Source organism: Pelodiscus sinensis, chromosome 19 (assembly GCF_049634645.1).
Source record: "Pelodiscus sinensis isolate JC-2024 chromosome 19, ASM4963464v1, whole genome shotgun sequence".
Classification (NCBI taxonomy): Eukaryota; Metazoa; Chordata; order Testudines; family Trionychidae; genus Pelodiscus; species Pelodiscus sinensis.
The window spans coordinates 21,256,861-21,277,805 of NC_134729.1; the positions used below are offsets into that span (position 1 = coordinate 21,256,861).

A 20,945-nucleotide genomic window follows, 5' to 3' on the forward strand; every position below is an offset into this window, starting at 1 on the left:
AGCTGAGTGGGCAGGCAGCCTGGCTCAGTCCTGGCTCACGCTGGGCCTGGGATCTACTTCAATTTCAGCTCTGCATTTCAAGCGTATTAAGAGCTGGGTGGGCAAGCAGCTGAGCTCAGTTCTGGCCCGCACCGGGTCCAGGAGCTCAGACCCCCCACCCCCACCCCCAGACAAGAACTGCTGCTTCTCCGTGCTGCTGCCTCTTTCTCAGAAGGAGCAACACAAACCGACAGGCAGCCAGTCCGCAAGGCGAGCTAGTTTTCAAACTGGCTCCCCTACCACACCAGTTCCCGTCTGGCATCCTGCGCTGCTGCCTCTGATTCAGTGGCTGCCGGCCCCGGCCCTTGTGACTATAGAATAGTCTTGAGGTTACTCGACTATTCAGTTAACGGATATTTAACATCCCTAGTGTGTTCTTGTCTACTGTGGCAATAGGAAAGCACATCCTGTTACATTGTAGTGGCCACAGCACTGAGGTTGCCAGAGGAATCTGCAAGCTGGCAGAAGAGAACCTGTGCTTTGATGTTGTTTGGGCATTCCTGTAAGATCTAGCTTTGGTGTAGCTGTATTTGGTTTGGGCTGTCTAATGAACATAAGAACGGCCATACTGAGTCAGACCAAAGATCCATCTAGCCCAGTGTCTTGTCTTCCAACAGTGGCCAATGCCAGGTGCCCCAGAGGGAGTGAACAGAACAGGGAATCAAGTGACCCCTCTCCTGTCACAACCTCTGACAAACAGAGGCTAGGGACACTATTCCTACTCATCCTGGCTAATAAGTATTGATGGACCTAACCTCCATGAATTTATCTAGCTCTTTTTTGAACCCTGTTAAAGTCCTGGACTTCACAACCTCCTCTGGCAAGGAGTTCCACGGGTTGACTGTGCGCTGTGTGAAGTAGTACTTCCTTTTCTTTTAAACCTGCTACCTATTACATGAATGCTGAGTGGTGGAACTGGGTCACTCTGGAATCCAACAGGGGCTGGGGAAGGCTACATTGCTGGAATTGTGGGCTAAGCTTGCCCCAGCCCTGAAGCAAGAGAACACCAGAATGAGAATTTCCCTCTGTGTGGAGAAGCAAGTGGCAATCCTACTATGAAAGCATGTCATCCAGATTGCTGTCAGTCCTTGGGAACAGTGTTCTCTCTAATTTTTCCATCTCTGTGTGGAATAAATTTCATGTGCACTGAGAGATGTGCACCACCAGTAAAAACACATGCTGCTGGCTGTGGGTGCTCTGCTAATCAGCTGGCAGATTTGAATCTCTCATGGTCAGCCACCCATGTGCTCAGCTTAGAGCAAACACTGCTTGGGAACCAGTTTCAGTGGCCCAGTTGCAATGGAGGCCTACCAGGCTATTCAGCTCCTCTAGGGTTCCCTTTAATGCATTTTCAAATACAACTTGCCCTGCCTACATTTGTTTTAAAACTTCCTTGCTAAACCATTTTGACATGTTTGAAAAATACCCTTGTTATTCCAGTATAGAAATGTTCTTCTTTGCACTGGGTGTTATTTCCTTCTGTGCAAAGTGGGTGTAAAATGCTACCAGATCAGGCCCTGTGACATTTTAAACCTGTCTGCATGCACTTTGCACCACTGTAAAATGATAGCCCACGTGAAAGACCAGAGAAAAATCAGGCACAGGAAGTTCTTTGGTAGTACAATATGACTCTGTTAGGGCTGGTCTAAACTAGGAACATTCATCAGCATAGCTACGTCTCTCAGACCTGGTTCACACTACAGATTTAGGTTGACATAAGGCGGCTTACCTTGACCTAACTTGATAAGTGTTTACATTATAATGGTGCTCCCACCGATGCACGTGCTGGAGCACCCATGAGGAAAAAATTAGCAGATGCTCAGCACCCGCTAGGCAGCCAAAATCCCCTTTTTGCTCAGTACCTCTCATGTGTTGGTGGCCTTGCTAACCAACTCCTCCCCCTCTCTCCCAGTGCCTCCCATCCACCACGAACAGCTGTTTTACAGCATCCATGATGCTCTGGGAGGGAGGGAAAAGAGTGGGGATGGGGTACGCTTGGGGGAGGAGGTGAGGCGTATGGGGGGGAAGGGAGATGGGGTGTGCAGGAGCAATGGTGCTTCTGAGTCAGTGTCACATTTTCCAGGTAGGTGTCCCCTTCGCATGGCTGTTGAGGCCTCCAGCATTAGATCTGGTAAAAGAAAGATTGTTTTTGTTTAATTTGAGACTTGTTCATTTTTTCAACAAAAATGTTCAAAAGTTTTTTTTTTCCCCCAAAAATGTTAATTTTAGCCATTTGTCCCTTTTGTTATTTTTTTCAGGGTGGAAAGAAAAGAGAGGTGGAGCTAAGAAAGTGAAAGTTGAGTGCTTCTACACCCCCTCTCCCCCACCCATGACACTAAAAGCCATTTTTAATATTAGTGAGAAAAGGCGGGTGAGGTCATATCTTTGACTGGACCAATGTCTGCAGGTAAGAGAACCTTGTGAGCTACACAGAGCTCTTCTTCAGGTCTTTTAATGTTGACATTTTTCATAGAAAAACCTGAAATGTCAAAGGACCTAGCACGCTCCAACAAATCATTTTCATTTATTCAAAACATTTTTATTGGGGGGGGGGGGAGGAGTGGCAAAATTTGTTTTAAGTAGAAACATTTCAACCAGTTCTATAGCACACACATTACCCATGGACTAGCTGTTAATCATATTACAGAAGCTTCAGTGGGTAGCCGAGTTAGTCTGTACAGAAAAAACAACAAATGGTCTGGTAGCACTTTATAGACTCTGGTCATCTGAAGAAGTGGGCTGTGCCCATGAAAACTCATGATACCATCTACATACAGGCAGTCCCCGGGTTACGTACAAGATAGGGACTGTAGGTTTGTTCTTAAGTTGAATTTGTATGTAAGTCGGAACTGGTACATATTGTAGGGGAAACTCTAGCCAAACATTTCTCCAGAGCTCAGTTTTATTCTCCCACACCTCACTTCCCTCAGTCCTTTATTCTCAAGCTGAGGTTTCTGCTGAGAAAAGCCGCTTCGCGTCTCCCTGCTCTGCTGGGGGGGAAGCAGCTAGTGCGGGGTTGCCTCACCCCGTTTGTAAGTAGGGATCTGATGTAAGACGGATCAATGTAACCCGGGGACTGCCTGTACTTTGTTAGTCATATTACAGGTCACTTTAGGGACGAGTGGGCCATCTAGGGTCTGACTGGTATAACTGCAGTTAAACCAATCATAATAGCATACAGGGAGTCCCCGCTATAAGTCACCCTGATATACATCCGTTCCACACTAAAGTCGTTGACATTTGTAGGAACTGATGTGTTATAAGTCCTTCCATTCCCTGCTATGAATTGTGCAAAACACTCCCCCCAATTTGCTTAAATGGAAGTCAGCTGCGGGAAAAAATTCCCTGTTTTAAGTTGTTTCACTATAAGTCCAAGTTTTTTGGAACGTATCTTGGACTTATAGCAAGGATCCCCTGTATGAGTAATCCTATAATCTCTCATCTGAAGAAGTGGGTTTTGCCCAGGAAAGCTTATGTATTTGTTAGTCTCTTAAGAGCTACAGGACTACTCTTTTTTTTTAAAAGTTACAGACTAACACAGCTACCCCTCTGAGACTTTTAATACAGTGTATGATCCGTTTTGTCTGTCTACTCCCTTAGCTGAAAGATCATCCTCATCCAATTGCAACTGGAATTCTCTTCCTCAGGATATTTGCATGGCACCAACGTGCTTTTATTAATGTTTGAATCTGTATGTGTGTGTTCCTCCTCTCTATGGCTACGTCTACATTGGCACCCCTTTCTGGAAAAGGGATGCTAATGAGACACTTCGGAATTGCAAATCTGCGGGGGATTTAAATATCCCCCGCGGCGTTTGCATTTACATGGCTGCCGCTTTTTTCCGACTCGGGGTTATGCCGGAGAAAAGCGCCAGTCTAGACGTGATGTTCCGGAAAATAAACCCTTTTCCGGAAGATCCCTTATTCCTACTTTCCCCGAGCCGGAAAAAAGCGGCAGCCATGTAAATGCAAATGGCGCGGGGGATATTTAAATCCCCTGCAGATTTGCAATTCCGAAGTGTCTCATTAGCATCCCTTTTCCGGAAAGGGGTGCCAATGTAGACACAGCCTATATGTTTTTAGCTGGTTATGTCCCTCTGGGGTCTCATATTTTAAATTTGTATATATATTTGTATTTTTTTTGTAAGCCGCCTTGAATATTTTAAATAGAAAGGCAGGGTAAAATATTTAAATAAATAAGCAAACTTTTTTTGAACTTTCACTAAATAGAGGTTAGACCTGAATGGGTTCTAATGGAAGTGATGAGGTCTGCCTTATGCAACAGATGCAAGAAACTTATTCCGGTGACCAGCTTGACGCACATATTTTAATCTACTATATATTTGAGAAAGCTTATGCATCTGTCCATTTGTGAGTTCATTTGTTCAAGATCTCCTAAACAGTAAGATCTCCTAGGACCAAATTTGGTATACAGCCTCCTCTGATCACGTCTTAAAGCAATGTAAGGGTTTGGTTGTGCCAGGAAAATGGGATGTGGCTGGAACAGCATTGCTTCTTAACAAACCAAACAGAAAAGAAACAGAAGCACCAAATCAAGTACAGTCCTCAAAATTGACATAATTGAGTGAATGATAAAAGAGATTGAACAAAGCTAAGTCAGAAAAACAGGATGAACCTGGAATAGGATTGCTTCTCAATACATCTTACAGAAAAGAGATAAAACAGAGAAATTTGGACCAGTGCTCTATTTTGGCAAATGTTTTTGGAAACCAAATTGACTATAGCCCTTTTTTGTTAAAACACAGCAAATAATAAGAGTTTTTAGGGTTGAAGAAAATAAATACACTTGGTGGAATTCCCATTTACAAAAAATTACTAAAAAAAGAAATGGAAAAATTTTAACAATCCCTTTGAAATGAAAATTAACTTAATAACAATTATACTGCAGTTTTGAAAAATAACAATCATTTAAATAAAACATGTACATTTTCCCTTTATTAAAAGAAACCTTACCTGAGTTACAGACCCAAGCAACGCTGAGTAAATCTGGGAGTTATAAATAATTAGAAATACTATGGTTACTACCCAGTTCCTAACAGGGCATTGGCTAATAGCCAGAACTTGTAGGGATTTACTGAGAGATTGTGTGCTGGCCATAAGAGAGCATGTCTAGCTACTACAAGGCAGACTAGGATAGGCCAGGAACCTGTTTGTCCTCTACCTTCCATCTTATGCAGGGGTGCAGAATGCTATTGCATTTGTATGTCTACACCAGGTACAAAGCATGCCCTGGAACTAAAGTAAGTACATCTCTCTGTTTACTAGGATAGTCCAAGTTTGTCATAGTTTTTCACTCAAGTGCCTGTTTCATTATAAAAATGACGAGTGAATTAAGTGCCAGGCGTGTTACCTATAACAGCCCAGTGCAGGAACTTCTTCTGCCACACCTGAAATGTCCCACCTGTTCATTTAATCACTCACAACCTTTGAGGTTTTCCCTAACCCACAATACTTATTTAAGATGCATGGCTATAAACAAGTAGAACACGTTCTGTCTTTGTCAGCAAAGAGAAAACCTGAACAAGCACAAACACTACCTGAGCAATTTTTTTCCAGAGTGAATATTAATGATACTTGGCTGGTGTTTCATGATGCACTCATTTACAACAGTAAGTTGCAGGAAAAAAATCCTCCCTTCTCAGATAAACACCCATGTTACTGGGAGTAGCAACACCAGCAAACTGTTTTAAAAACGCATCCTTTTTGGATTTTGGCAATAAACAGTCATCTACGCTACAGAGCCTTTGCTGGTGGAGCCCCCTACTGGATATTTCTGTTGTCATAATCACACCATCTCCCCATTAGGAAAGCTGAGAGAACCACTCTTCTGTCAGTATAGTTATGCCTGCCAGGGGTTTTGCTATTAAACTATGTTAGCTATGGAATGTGAGTACTTAATAAAAGCACTTTTGTTTACTATCAGGCCCAGTGTAAATAATTGTTACCTGGGGGAAGCAACCATTGTGCATATTTCTCTTTCACTGATAAAGGGAGCTTACCCGAGGAGCTTGCACTGTGTAAAACTTTGACACAGAGAAAAACAGATTTATTTGGTGAAACAAAAGAAAGGACTATGCAGCACTTTAAAGACTAACAAGATGGTTTATTAGGTGATGAGCTTTCGTTGGCCAGACCCACTTCCTCAGATCAAATTCTGGAAGAGAATTGGCATGACCATATATACCAAAGGAATACAATGAAAAAAAAGGGAACACGTTGTAAAACTGACAAATCAGATTTAGAACAGAAGGGGGGTAAAGGGGAGGACCAGTATCTATGAGATAATGATACCAGGGTTGATAATTGGGGAAGCTGTCTTTGTAATGGGTAAGGTAATTAGCATCTTTGTTAATTTCATGTTGGTTTCCTGGGTGCTGTGCCCTAGAGCTGAATTCTAACAGAGCTGAAGGGGTTCAGTGTCTGCATTGCTCTTACGGGGTATGAGGGCATTACCCAACTCTGTACTTTGTCTGGCCCAGCAGAACAGGGTAGTGGGGAGCCCCAGACAGCAAGACAGACAGCGAGAAAAGCTGCTTCGCGTCTCCCTGGTCTGCTGGGGGGGGCGCAACTAGTGCGCCCCCCCCCCCCCAGCAGACCAGGCTTTTCTCGCTGTGGAGGACGCGGGCGGTCCTGCCACCCGCGTCCTCTGCGGCTAGAAAAGCCGCTCCGCGTCTCCCTGGTCTGCTGCGGGGAGCCTCCCAGCAGACTAGGGAGACGCGGAGCAAAGCCGCGGTGAGAAAATCCACTCCGTGTCTCCCTGGTTTGCTGGGGAAAGGAGGGACCAGCAGACTAGGGAGACGCAGAGCAAAGCCGCGGCGAGAAAAGCCACTCCGGGTCTCCCTGGTCTGCTGGGGGGGGGGGCGCAGCTAGTGCTCCCCCCCCCCAGTTGACCAGGCTTTTCTTGCCGTGGAGGATGCGGGCGGGACCTGCGTCCTCCGCAACGAGAAAAGCTGCTCTGCTAGAAAAGCCGCTAGAAAAGCAAGAAAGACAGTGAGAAAATCTGCTCCGTGTCTCCCTGGTCTGCTGGGGGGGGCGCACTAGTTGGGCCCCCCCCAGCAGACCAGGCTTTTCTCGCTGTGGAGGACACGGGCAGTCCTGCCACCTGCGTCCTCCGTGGCTAGAAAAGCCGCTTCGCGTCTCCCTGGTCTGCTGGGGGAAGGAGGGCCCAGCAGACCAGGGAGACGCAGAGCAAAGCTGCGGTGAGAAAAGCCGTTCCGCGTCTCCCTGCTCTGCTGGGGGGGGGGGGGCACCCCAGCATACCAGGGAGACGAGGCGCAAAAAGCCACTCCGCATCTCCCTGGTCTGCAAGGGGGGGGGGGGGGCACCGCAGCATACCAGGGAGACACGGAGCAAAGCTGCAGCGAGAAAGCCGCTCCGGTGTCTCTAGTGAGGCAGCCATGCGCTGGACCCTCTGTGTTCGGACGCTAAAAGCTGGTGTGGTGCCATTACTCTTTCTCGGCACACGGAACTGTGAGGAAGCTTTGTTGTCTCTTTCTGTTGCTTGTAGACATAGTACTGACCTCTGAGGCTAACCCCAGGCCATAGTATTTCCCCATTCCGCCAGGCTGTCTCCAGGCGCCAGGACGTGGTGTTCTGCTGGGCTGGGGTGGGTGCCGGAAACCCCTGCGAGTCAAGTGGACTGAGTCCAGTGCCTCGCAACAAAGAGAGGGGGGATCAGTGCGAGCAGGCGGATTTCTCTTAATTCGGTGACTCGCAGAAGATAGTGTAAGCAGGCGGACTTTTAGTTCGGTGCCTTACAGAATCTGTTTAAGCGCGCGCAGAAAATGGGGGTAGGTCAGTATACAGGAATGCCAGAGCCTTCTAAAGACAGTCCGGCTTTCTTTATGTATACCCACTATGGGAAAAATACTTGCAAGTTTTTAGATAAATGGAATTTGTATACCCAAAATGACCCTAAATTACAATTCCCATTGAAAGGGACTCTTGATGTAACTCAAATTTCACATTTAAGGGAGACTCTTAAGGGTCGTGGAGCGAAAACTCCCGATCTGCAATGGTCTGCCTATCTACCATGGTATGAAGAAACCTTTAAAAAGCAGAAAGAATCTCAATTAAGAAGCTTTAAAGATACTCAGGAAAAACTGCAAACACAGATCAAACTGCTGAAAGAGGCTGGCACTCAACCGAAAGCAGTGATAACTAAGCCTAGTGCGCCACCTATTGGGCAATTGTATCCTTGTCTCCCAAACCCTGATTCACAGGATGACATGAATGATGTCCTGTGCCCCGCGTGAAATCCCCCACCATTCCCAGCCCCAGTTTCAGCTCCCGAGCTCCAAGCAGCTTCAGGAAGCCAAATTGTAACTGTTAAGGAGAAACAGGGAACAAGGGTGTTCCCCATTACATATCAGATTTCTGAAGGAATCACTATTCTCCTCCAGCCACCAACTCCTAAGGGACAACGATCAGTAACACGTATTGAAGCAGGGAATAATAGCCCGATCGCTGCTTATCCTTTACGGGAAGTCCCAAACCCTCAAGGAGGGCGTATGCGGGTTTACCAACCCTAGACAAAGACCGAATTACACGCCATGGTCAAAGATTTTCCCTCAGTAGAAGAGGACCCGGTGAAATTTAAAGCAGAACTGGAACTAATAATACGATCTTATGATCCAGATCCCGCGGAGCAGATCCACAGCCGATAGCAGAGGATCCAGTGTAGCAAAAGGAGAGAGCAGCTGTTGCTTTAAGGCAGCAGAAAAGCCTCCGCCAATAGGCAGTCTCAAAAGATGTGCCTGGGCGGGGCCTGAACAGCTGATTGCAGATCAGCTGTAGAGTGGCAGGCCGGCAGAAAAACCGTGGTAGGGGTTTAAATCCCTTCCAGGCTAAAAAAAATAAACCGCACACAACTGGTGGCTTTTACGCTCTGGAGCGGTTTCCGAGGTGCCTAGAAATAAGGCTGTTGATTGCAGAGTCTTGGTGTCAGAAGCCCTTAAAAAGGGATGGATCCGATCGGGTCCCACGAAGCAAAGGATTCGATCCGATCCCACGGCGGTTGCTTAATCAGGCGATCTTCAAACAGGAACCCGGTCGGTCCGGATACTACACTCGAGCTTACCGCACCTCACGGCATGCACAGACGTACTCTCCCCCTCCCAAGACGTCCCCCAGCGTGGGGGAATAGACATTTTCTAAGTCCCGCCTGCTCGCTCCCCGCCCGCCGCCCTCTCCTCGCTCACGGCGACCCCACCGAGACCGACCGACTCACCCACCCCGCGCGCCTCCTCCGGCCTCCCCTCCCTCGCAACAGGGAGGCCCGGGTGGTGGTGGGGCACCGGGGGCCCTCTGGGCGGCGCCCCGCTCACCTCCCTCCCTCCCTCCTTCCTTCCTCCCTTCTCGGCAGCCTCCGCTAGCCCCCGGGCTCATCTGCATGCAGGCTCCGCCCCCTCTCCCCGCGGTCTTTCTGCCTCTGTCTGCTCTTCCGAGCCCTGACTCCCTTTCTTGATTTAAAAAAAAATCAACATAAAATTAAAATGAAAAAAAGCGGCAGCTTGCCAACGCTGCCTTTGAAAAAAACCACCCCCAGGAGACCAGGGAGAGGCGGAGCAAAGCCGCGGCGAGAAAAGCCGCTCCGCGTCTCCCTGATCTACTGGGGGAACCCCCCAGCAGACAAGGGAGACGCGGACCAAAGACACGATGAGAAAAGCATCTCCGCATCTCCCTGGTCTCCTGGGGGGTGGTCGCAGCTAGCGTACCACCCCCCCAGGAGACCAGGATTTTCTCGCGAAGGAGGACGTGGGCAGTCCCGCCGCCCGTGTCCTCCGCGGCGAGAAAAGCCGCTCCGCGTCTCCCTGGGAGACATGGGAGAAGCGGAGCAAAGCTGCAGCGACAAAAGCTGCTCCGCCTCTCCCTGGTCTGCTGGGGGGGGGGGCGCAGCTAGCGTGCCACCCCCCCAGGAGACCAGGCTTTTCTCGCCATGGAGGACGTGGGCAGTCCCGCCGCCCGCGTCCTCCGCAGCGGCAAGAAAAGCCGGTCCGCATCTCCCTGGTCTGCTGGGGGAGGGGGGGGGGCGCCAGCAGACGAGGGAGACGTGGAGCCAAGTCGCGGCGAGAAAAGCCGCTCCACGTCTCCCTGGTCTGCTGGGCGGGGGGCTCCCCAGCAGACCAGGGGGACACGGAGCAAAGCCGGGGCGAGAAAAGCCTCTCCACGTCTCTCTGGTCTGCTGACCCCCCCAGCAGACCAGGGAGAACCGGAGCAAAGCCGCAGCAAGAAAATCTGCTCCACATCTCCCTGGTCTCCTGGGAGCCCCCCCAGAAGACCAGGGGGGCCCCCCTCGGAGACCAGGGAGACCCGGAACAAAGCCGCTGCTAGAAAAGCCACTCCGTGTCTCTCTGGTCTGCTGGGGGGGCGGGTCCAGCAGACCAGGGAGACGCGGAGCAAAGCCGCGGCTAGAAAACCCGCTCCGCGTCTCCCTGGTCTGCTGGGGGGGGGGGCCTCCAGCAGACCAGGGAGATGCGGTGCAAAGACGCGGCGAGAAAAGCCGCTCCGCATCTCCCTGGTCTGCTGCGGGGGTTCTCCAGCAGACCAGGGAGACCCAGAGCAAAGCCTCGGCGAAAAAAGCCGCTCCGCGTCTCCCTGGTCTGCTGGGGGGGTTCTCCAGCAGACCAGGGAGACCCAGAGCAAAGCCTCGGCGAAAAAAGCCGCTCCGCGTCTCCCTGGTCTGCTGGGGGGGTTCTCCAGCAGACCAGGGAAACGCTGAGCAAGCCGCGGCGAGAAAAGCCGCTCCGCATCTTCCTGGTCTGCTGGGGGGACCCACGGATCAAAGCCGCAGCGAGAAAAGTCGCTCCGCATTTCCCTGGTCTGCTTGGCGGGGAGCGCAGCTAGTGCCCCCTCCCCCCAGCAGACCAGGCTTTTCTGGCTGACTCCTGGGGTAGAGCAGCTGTGGCACTGCTGGGTTGGTCCCGCAGTGCCGCTCCTCGGCACTACTGGACCAACCCGCTGGTCAGTTTCAGCAGCGGCTGACTTGGGGATGCCTGGGGCAGAGCAGCTGGGGCGCTGCCCGGTTAGTCCAGTAGCCCCGAGGAGCGGAGCTGTGGGACCAACCCGGCATCGCCCCAGCTGCTTTGTCCCAGGTGTCCAGATTCAGCTGCTGTTGAAACTGATCAGCGGCTGATTCCAGGAAGCCTGGGGCAGAGCAGCTCTGCCCTGGGCTTCCTGGAATCAGCCGCTGGTCAGTTTCAGCAGCGGCTGACTTGGGAACACCTGGGGCAGAGCAGCTGGGGTGCTGCTGGGTTGGTCCCCACAGCGCCGAGGTGCGGCGCTGTGGGGAGCTACCCAGCAGCGCCCCAGCTGCTCTGTCCCAGGCATCCAGACTCAGCTGCTGTTGAAACTGATCAGCGGCTGATTCCAGGAAGCCCGGGGCAGAGCAGCTCTGCCTTGGGCTTCCTGTAGTCAGCCGCTGGTCAGTTTCAACAGCAGCAGAATCTGGATGCCAGTTCCGACTTAGGGCATGTCTACACTACAAAGTTAATTCGAACTAACGTCCGTTAGTTCGAATTAACTTTGATAGGTGCTACACTAGCGCTCCGCTAGTTCGAACTTAATTCGAACTAGCGGAGCACTTAGGTAAACCTCATTCCACGAGGACTAAGCCTAGTTCGAACTTACTAGTTCGAATTAAGGGGTGTGTAGCCCCTTAATTCGAACTAGTGGGAGGCTAACCCTCCCCAGCTTTCCCTGGTGGCCACTCTGGCCAACACCAGGGAAACTCTACTGCCCCCCTCCCGGCTCTGGCCCCCTTAAAGGGGCACGGGCTTGCTACGATGCCTGTGCCAGGTGGAAGCCTGCCAGCACCCAGCTAGCAGACCCTGCACCTGGCACGGCTCGAGCCAGCCACCCGATGCCCCCCAGCCCTCCCCCTCTTCCCGGGACCAGGCTGGCGGCTCCTGGGAACTTGCCCGGGACCGCAAGAGGCGGGCACCCGCCTGGTCTAGTGCGGACATCGTGGACCTCGTCCACGACCTCCGCACTAGGCACAGGACAGTAGTTGTCTAGGGCAGGAGAGCTGCCAGCCTGGCCACCCAGGAGCAGGTTTGCATGAAAATCAAGGTGGTCCACTGAGATCCCCGACCCTGAGCCCTGAGCTTACAATGGCCGTACTGGGTCAGACCAAAGGTCCATCTAGCCCAGTAGCCTGTCTGCCGACAGTGGCCAAACCTAGGGACCCTGGAGGGGATGGACCGACGACAGTGACCAAGCCATTTGTCTCGTGCCATCCCTCTCCAGCCTTCCACAAACTTTGGGCAGGGACACCACTCCTACCCGCTGGCTAATACCACTCCATGGACCCAACCTCCATGACTTTATCTCACTTCTCTTTAAACTCTGTTCTAGTTCTAGCCTTCACAGCCTCCTGCAGCAAGGAGTTCCACAGGTTGACTCTTTGCTTTGTGAAGAACAACTTTCTGTTACTAGTTTGAAGCCTGCTACCCATTCCTTTCCTTTGGTGTCCTCTAGTCCTTCTATTATGGGAACTAATGAAGAACTTTTCTGTATGCACCCTCTCCACACCACTCATGCTTTTATAGACCTCTATCCGATCCCCCCTCAGTCTCCTCTTTTCTAAACTGAAAAGTCCCAGTCTCTTTAGCCTCTCTTCATATGGGACCTCTTCCAAACCTCTGATCATTTTAGTTGCCCTCCCCTCTCCCACCCTCTCTCTTTCCCTCTCCCACCTCCTTTTCCCAGTGTCCCCGAGTTTTGTTCAATAAAGAGAGATTCTATTTTTGACCACACATTTTCTTTATTTTGTACATCAGGAAGGGGGGCTAGGGAAGGGTAAGTGGAAGGAGGTGAGGGAGGAATGGGGTACGAGCCCCCGATGGGGAGGACTGGGCTGGCTGTGCGGGCTTCTGGGGGTGGAAGCTCTCCTGCAGCCCCCCAATTGCCCCCTCTCCCCAGATGGCAGCCTGCGGCAAGTGCAGCCGGTCTGATGGCCGAGTGCTGTGATGTGCCCAGTGTGAGCACTCAGGGCACTCCAAGCCAGGACTGCTTTGCAAGCGGGGCACCCCTGAGAACTGTCTGTCCGGGGTGGGGGTCGGGTCCCTTTAAGCACAGCCCTCGGCTAGCCTGAGGCAGCAGCTCCACGCTCTAAGTCCTCATCTGATGCCCTGCTGGCACTGCTTCCGGCCATCCTTAACCCCAGTTCAGGGTCCACTTAATGTGAACATGCTAGTTCGAATTAGCAAAACGCTAATTCGAACTAGTTTTTAGTTCTAGATGCTTTAGTTCAAATTAGCTTAGTTCAAATTAACTAATTCAAATTAACAAATTAACTAAGTTAGTTTGAATTAGCGCTGTAATGTAGACATACCCCCACATACAAATTCAACTTAAGAACAAACCTACAGTCCCTATCTTGCACGTAACCCAGGGACTGCCTGTACTGAGAATATAATAAAAAGACCTAGATACAGGCTAAAAAGCTTACCAGATGCCTTCTCAACTTCAGTCCTTACAGCCCTTCCCAGAAAGGAATGAGGTCCCCCTGGACAGAAGATCCTGTTTGCTGGATCAGAAAGAAGATCTGCCTCTGAATCAGTTTAAACTCATTCTATTTGTCCCAAAGTCCTTTTCCATCTGTTGATCTCTGGAGTATCCAGTTTGAACCAGTATATGAGTCTCCCTAGTGGTGGTATTTCTCTGGAGGTGTTACAGCTTGAGGAAATTTGCCTAATCACCCCTCAGCATTTTAGTCCCCGGAAGGGTGTGATCTCCCTCTCTCATGGTATTTCATACAATCCCTGACCCATCATGATACGTAAACTTAAGTAAGATCTTCCAAAGATATTGCAGGAAATTCCCGTATCTGTCACAGCTTCCAAATCCAAACAGTACAATTGAGCATCAGAGAAGGTTCACTGACCTGTACTTTGTTCACTGCACGTGTACTTGAAAAGTCATGGGGACGTCTTTCAGATAAGACTTCAAAAATTAAGGAACTTTGTCTGCACTGGAGGACCCTAGACCTTAACACTCCAGCCTTTGCCTTGTGCAGTCATTTACATGGGTGTAAAGCAAATGTAAAATGCTACCAAATAAGCAAAGGAGCATTCTACTCCCATCTTACACTGTTTTGCCTGCTAGAAATGTCTTCATAAGGTGCACTGCAACAGAGAATCAGCTCCCACTTCCTCCATCCCCTAGTTTAGTTTTTTAAAGCTAAAATTCAATTGTCCTAAGTCCAGAGGATGAAGCTCTGTGTCTGCCTTCTTGTAATTACAGCTTGGGAGTCCCTGGCATTTAAGGATTTCAATTCTGATGCTGAGGTTACTTCAGCTACCAGCCTTGCAGCAGGACATCATTATATGTTTTATAACAGAAGGAATGAAGAATGGGCTATCTTCCATCACTGAAATCTATGTAACAATGACTTTCCAGGTTTGATTTAAGATAACGAACTGAGATAATATTGTCCCCACGATGCTAAATACAAGACAATTATGCAATCGGACAGTTCTGAGGCAGTTGTTTGATTTGTCCCCCTGGTAAGGCAGTACATGTTCTGACATTTTTAAACTGACTTGCATTTATAATCTCTGCTTTAAGAACAAAACTCAATTTAGCCTTAACCATGGAACCATGAGTAGTGCCTCTATAGTAATGTGACTATAAAGACCCTTTCATTGTAGAGAGAAACCTTTCAGAGTCTAAATAGTAGAACATTTAAACCTCCCCAAGGTTTTAAACCTGCCACCCATCATGAAATACAAAGGAGAATGACAAAAAGCAATGTCAATGTCTCCACCAAAGACCTTATTTCTCAGGGGAGATATGAAACTGCAGCTCAGAGGAAATAAGAGAAACTAAGGAACTTTGGCCATTCTTTGTGGAAAAATCAGAGAGAATGTTCTTGGAATAGGCTGTGCGGTGATGGTCTATAAATAAGGTACAGGGTGATCTTTACTATTAATCAGTGTGACTGCAGGATCTAAAGAAATCTGCAAAATGGTCCAGAGATCTATACTATATTAGCAATTGGGGGTGAGTCTCAGTTCCAGTCCTTTTCTCTCCGAGCCAGAATGAGTTTGCAGTGCCAAAATTAACAGCAATGAGTAAAGGAGAGGTTTATGTTGGCTGATTTGTTTTTAGAGGGAATACTAATTTATGTCCTGTGTACAGGATGCTGCCATAGGTGGGCATGTTTCAAAAAGGAACAGGATTTGTTTTCTGCCTTATTGCAACAATATTTTTTCCCTAGGAAGAGGGACAAATCTTTGGCTCAAATCTTCTTGTCTCTATGCACTCTGGTGTCAATGGGATTTCTGGCCATGCACTGATTGCAACACTGGGCTTTAAGGTTTTCAGTTAAGGCTTCTTTTTTCCCCACAGGCTGTGTCTAGACTGGCCAGTTTTTCCAGAAAATCAGCCGCTTTTCTGGAAAAACTTGCCAGCTGTCTACACTGGCCGCTTGAATTTTCGCAAAAGCACTGATTTCCTACTGTAAGAAATCAGTGCTTTGTGCAGAAATACTATTCTGCTCTCATTCAGGCAAAAGTCCCTTTTGTGCAAAGCTTTTGCGCAAAAGGGCCAGTGTAGTCAGCTCAGATTTGTTTTCCACAAAAAAGCTCCGATCGCAAAAATGGCAATCGGGGCTTTTTTGCGGAAAAGTGCGTCTAGATTGGCACGGATGCTTTTCCGTAAAAAGTGCTTTTGCGGAAAAGCGTCTGTGCCAATCTAGATGCTCTGTTCCGAAAATGCTTTCAATGGAAAACTTTTCCGTTAAAAGCATTTCCGGAAAATCATGCCAATCTAGATGCAGCCACAGTGAAAACCTGTTCAGTCTCCCTGGGGCTTAGAGCCCAGAAGATCCTCAGGATATGTGTAGGGAGTGTGTAATGTCAGGCGCAGGCTCTTCTTTCCTTTGTGGCAGTCCCATTATGGACACAAGCCACGTGTATGGTTTGGTGGGTGGTTTAGGGGCACTTTTTGCCAGTCTGCCTCCCTTGGAAAGGGAAATCTGCACTTAGTTCCTTTAAGCATTATCATCTCAGGTTGTGCTCATCTCTGAAGGGAGTTTCACACAGGTGAAGACAGCTTGCCTAGAAAGAAAAGGGACCAGAGGTGCAGGAGCAGGGAATTCCTTGGATCCAAAGAGTGAGCTGCTCTGTGATCTTATTTGACTGCTGAGATTCCAACCTCTTCAAGGAGAACACAAGTTAGCCTCTTTCTGAGCAACTTCTACATTTACTCTCAGCGCAGAGTAATTTGTGCATTAAAAAGAAACAAGAGTAAGAATCTCTTTGCCCACAGGTTAGAGATCTGGGTGTTTCTGTACAATTTAGTGTTCGTGCATCTGTTTTTCAGTCCCATAGTGCCAGGCACTGTACAGACTAGGGGCGAAGTAAGACCCGCAGGCTGGATTCATCCCACCAAATTGCTGGATCCTGTCCTGCCATACTTTCTCAGCCCAGCCTAAGCCTCGGGCAGGTTTCCTGCCTGCCAGGCCCCTGTATGATGCTCAAAGTGGCCAGCTTTGGGGGAAATATGCTTCTCTGTACACCACGTGCAGCTGGGGGTGGCTTTGTGCTGCTTCCTCCCTTGTACAATCTCGCAGCTCCTGTTGGACATAAACTGAGCCATGGCTTGCATGTAGGCAGTGCCTGGAGCCCCCCAGAGGGGTGTGATAGGCAGACAGCCTATCCCAGGGTCCCACTGAGCTGCTGGTCCCTCCCTGACCCTGCACCCTCTCCTACATCCCTTCTCTGGGTTAGAATCCTATCCTGCACCTGTCCCCCCTCCTAGACCCTCCCAATCCCCTGCCTCAGGTAACAACCTCCTCCTTCACTCAAACTCCCTCCGAGACTCCATACCCTCTCTTGCACTCCAGTCCTGTATCCTGAGCTCCCTTCTGCACCCAACCTCCGTCCCCGACTCTTGACCATTTCCCAAATTCTTGTAGTGCCTCCCCCATCAAAAGTTATTGCTCACCTCTGGTACAAAGATATAACAAAAAATCCCAGGAGGCAAGCCTAATTTTGCAATGGTGCAATATATCTACATTAGACGTTTTTATAAGGATCATTAAACCACTGCAAATTTTTCTAACTCTAGGGAAGCATTTTTAAAATGTGCCGTAGAAGTCACTGTGCAATCTCAGCCAGCAGATGTCCCCTTAATACACACTGTAGCTCAATTCACACACACAGCTTAATAGGGAATGGACTTTCTATTAAAGCCATTCCATTTTATAGTCATACGTTCTGTAGAATATTTCCCGGCTGGCTCATGAAAACCTGTAACATATTCCATTTAGAAACAATCCTGCTGATAGATCATTTGTATCAAATGATAGTTTGCACATTTCATACAGAAAGAACCCCAAATCAAATTACAAGCACCATGTTGGAAGCACCTCACCAACTGCTGAAATGCAGCCTCGTCTAGGGAGAGAAATGGCAGCTGTTTAACAACATAAAGGAACACTACGTTTGTTTGGTCAAATTTTATTTCTAAGAGCATCTGCATTAATACAAGATCTGTGCTTCCATTCTACTTTGGTGCTTGGCCTCAACTCAAACTGTAATCCTTTGTTTGTGACTTCACAATTGATTGCTATGGAAACGATTTTGATATCATGGAGAATTATTAGTTCAGGTAGGGAGAAATAAGCAGCAAGAGCTAATAAATTCTTAAGAAACAAAGAGCCTTTTTACATGCAAATGCCCATGTGTGGTAAAAAGGTGAGGATACAGAAATGCAGCTAATCTATAAGCAGACTGTTTCCAGAGAGATTTGGCTGTCACCCATGATGCAACAGTAGCTCTTTAATATTTAACTCATAAGAATTTCACTTGTAAGCAATGCTAACAAACCAAAGTGGACATTCAAATATCTAGTCAAATTATCTATCGATCCAACAAGTTTATTCATCAATAGCTGCTCTGGGTGATTTTGGGCAAGTCTCTTCTCTCCATGCTTCTCCCCCCCTCACCCCGGTCACCCGACTTGTTATCTGTCTAATCTATTTATATGGAAAACTCCTCAATTCAGACATCATCTTTCACTATGTTCATGTATGTTTGGCTGATGCCCCTAGAAGATGTTACAAATTGTAACAAAACAGATGAATTTGTAGGGAGAAAGGTGAAAAATCATAGCAAATAAGTAGGGGAAATGATAAATATGACCCAGGGCTGCCCAGGCTAGGAACTTTACAGGTCTTTCAAGGTAAGCAGGGTCAGTTCTAGTCAGTGTCTGGATAAAGGAACACCTAGATTGAAGGTGATGCTTGTCCCTGAGTCAGCACTAGGGATGTAAGCGACTAGTCGACTGATAAGCAAAAGCTTATCAGATAGTCAACTAGTCCCTCGACTAGTCGCCTCCCCCCTTCTTGCTGTCTCTGATAGAGGCAGCAAGGGGGGAGGAAGCAGGAGCTGGGGGGAGCCGGCTTAAAAGCCAGTTCCCTCCAGCATCATCTCCGCAGGAAGAAGAGGAGGCAGGGGGTAGAGTGGGTGTGAGCCAGGAATCAGCTGATTCCCAGGTCATGCCCAGTTCCAGATGCTGCGTCTCTACTTTTTAAATGTATTAAGAGCTTGCTGGCTCTTAATACATATAAAAATCAGAAGTGCAGTGGAGAGACTGGGTGCAAGCTGGGACAGCTGATTTCCCGCCGGGTCCTTCCACTGCGCTTCAGCCTTTTAAATGTATTAAGAGCTTGTTGACTCTTTAGGGGCGGGCCGTGGCTATAGGCAGACTCAGCCGCTGCCGATGATGTCAGTCCGTTGACGGCCCTGCAGGCGGGGGCGCCAGCAGCCGCAGCCAGCCTCGGGCCACTCCTGTGACGCTTATACATTTAAAAGGCAGAGCTACAGCGGGGCTAGTTCTCGGGGCTGGGGGCTAACTCTGTTGTGGCTCCCCCATTTATCAACAAATCAAGTAGTCAATGGAAAATCCATTGACTAGTCAATTAGTTGATTAAACTAAATTTAACGTCCCTAGTTAGCACTGAAGCTAATGTCACAGCTTGGGGTGAAATGGGTTAGTCTTTTGGATAAGAAAGGAAGTGGTAGTCCTCACCACTTAGTTCATTAATCATTTCACAGTTCTCTTCACAAGAATAAGGCATGAACCTATGTGTCTTAAAACAGAAGGGGGTTGTCTCTCTATTTTCCATTCTAATACTGTCCACTTCAGTGCCTGTCCCATTTTGTTTCCTTTCCAGCCCCCACAGCATCCTCACCCCCATTTAGCCTGAGCCAACTTCTGCTCTCACAGCCCCAGCCCTGCTTCTTCATACCCTTATTAGTCATCATCACCACTAATTAGTCTGTACCAGCCCCCTGCCACACAATTATTCTCAGCTCTCATTCCCCCACCAGCCCTGTCACCCACAGCTCTCATGCCCCTACCAACCCCTACTACCCAAAGACCTTAATCCCCATTGGATTCCACCCCATTATGCACAGAACCTGTGTGTTACCCCCAACTCTCATATCCCCACTGGCTCCTGACCCCAGCACCCCACCTCCATTATCCCTAGCCTTCACCCCCCCCCCCCCAACTGGCTCCTGTCCCCATAAATCCTAGCCCTCAACACCTTCCCGCTTTGGTCTCTGCCCGTCACCTCTAGCCTTTGCACCCCCAACTAGCCCACAGCTCCGTTACCCCCAGCCCTGCCATCCCACCCCCCTTTACCCTTAGGCCTCCCATCCCCACTACGTCCACCCCATTACCCCTAGCCCTCCCATCCCGCCCCCATTACCTCCAGCCTCACACCCCCACTACCTCCACCCCATTACTCCTAGCCCTCCCACCCTGCTCCCATTACCCCCAGCCCTCGCATCACCACTACCTCCACCCCATTGCCCCTAGCCCTCCCACCCCACCCCCATTACCTCCAGCCTCACACCACCACTACCTCCACCCTATTATCCTTCCCACCCCACCCCCTTTGCCCTCAGGCCTCACACCCCCACTACCTTCACCCCATTACTCCTAGCCCTCCCACCCTGCCCCCATTACCCCAGCCCTTGCACCACCACTACCTCCACCTCATTACCCCCAGCCCTCCCATCCCACCCCCATTACCCCCAAGCCTCACCCCCCACTACGTCCACCCCATTACCCCCAAGCCTCACACCCCCACCCCATTACCCCCAGCCCTCCCATCCCACCCCCAAGCCTCACCCCCCACTACCTCCACCCCATTACCCCCAAGCCTGACACTCCCACCCCATTACCCCCAGCCCTCCCATCCCACCCCCAAGCCTCACCCCCCACTACCTCCACCCCATTACCCCCAAGCCTGACACTCCCACTCCATTACCCCCAGCCCTCCCATCCCACCCCCAACCCTCACCCCCCACTACCTCCACCCCATTACCCCCAAGCCTGACACCCCCACCCCATTACCCCCAAGCCTGACACTCCCACCCCATTACCCCCAGCCCTCCCATCCCACTCCCCCCAGCTCTCACCCCACCATCGACCCCCGCCCCTGCTCTCATCCATTACCCTCCATAACCCTCTACCACCATTGCACCCACTTGTCTCGCCCTCCCCCGCTCCTAGGGGCGGCGGCTTGCACGGGGAGGGGTAGACCGGCCGAGCCGGCTCCCCACTTCGCGCGGCTCCCTCCGCGCTCCCGCTCCGGCCACGCTGGGGGGAGGGGCTCTGCCCTGGAGTGACGGCTGAGGTGACCACGCCCCTTTCTGGCCCCACCCACCTCTGAGCGTTCTCTCCTCCCTCCAGTTGAAGCGCCAAAGCGCGCGCCAACTCAGGGCCCCACCCCCCTCGCCACATGATTGGTCGGAACCCGTTCCACCCCGCCCCTTATGCGAGCGACAGGCCTAGGGCCAACCAGCCTGCTGCGCGACCCGGTTCCCCGCCCCAACTCCCTTCCTCGGGAAGAGGGCGAGGGCCCGT

General features: G+C 50.0%; 2 long non-coding RNA genes across 2 annotated transcripts in view; one reads left to right on the forward strand and one right to left on the reverse strand.

The window, feature by feature from the left end:
* LOC142819024 (uncharacterized) overlaps nt 1-14,560 on the forward strand; it is a 37,594-nt gene extending 23,034 nt beyond the window's left edge. Inside the window, exons 2-3 of the long non-coding RNA XR_012896707.1 lie at nt 2,298-2,446; nt 14,304-14,560. This is a non-coding gene — a long non-coding RNA (uncharacterized LOC142819024). The remainder of the gene's footprint in view (nt 1-2,297; nt 2,447-14,303) is intronic.
* LOC142819025 (uncharacterized) lies at nt 940-20,809 on the reverse strand. Its single transcript, XR_012896708.1, has 3 exons — nt 20,567-20,809; nt 13,510-13,587; nt 940-2,167 (listed from the first exon to the last, which is right to left on the reverse strand). It is a non-coding gene; the product is annotated as an uncharacterized LOC142819025 (long non-coding RNA).
* Nucleotides 20,810-20,945: the final 136 nt, after the last annotated feature.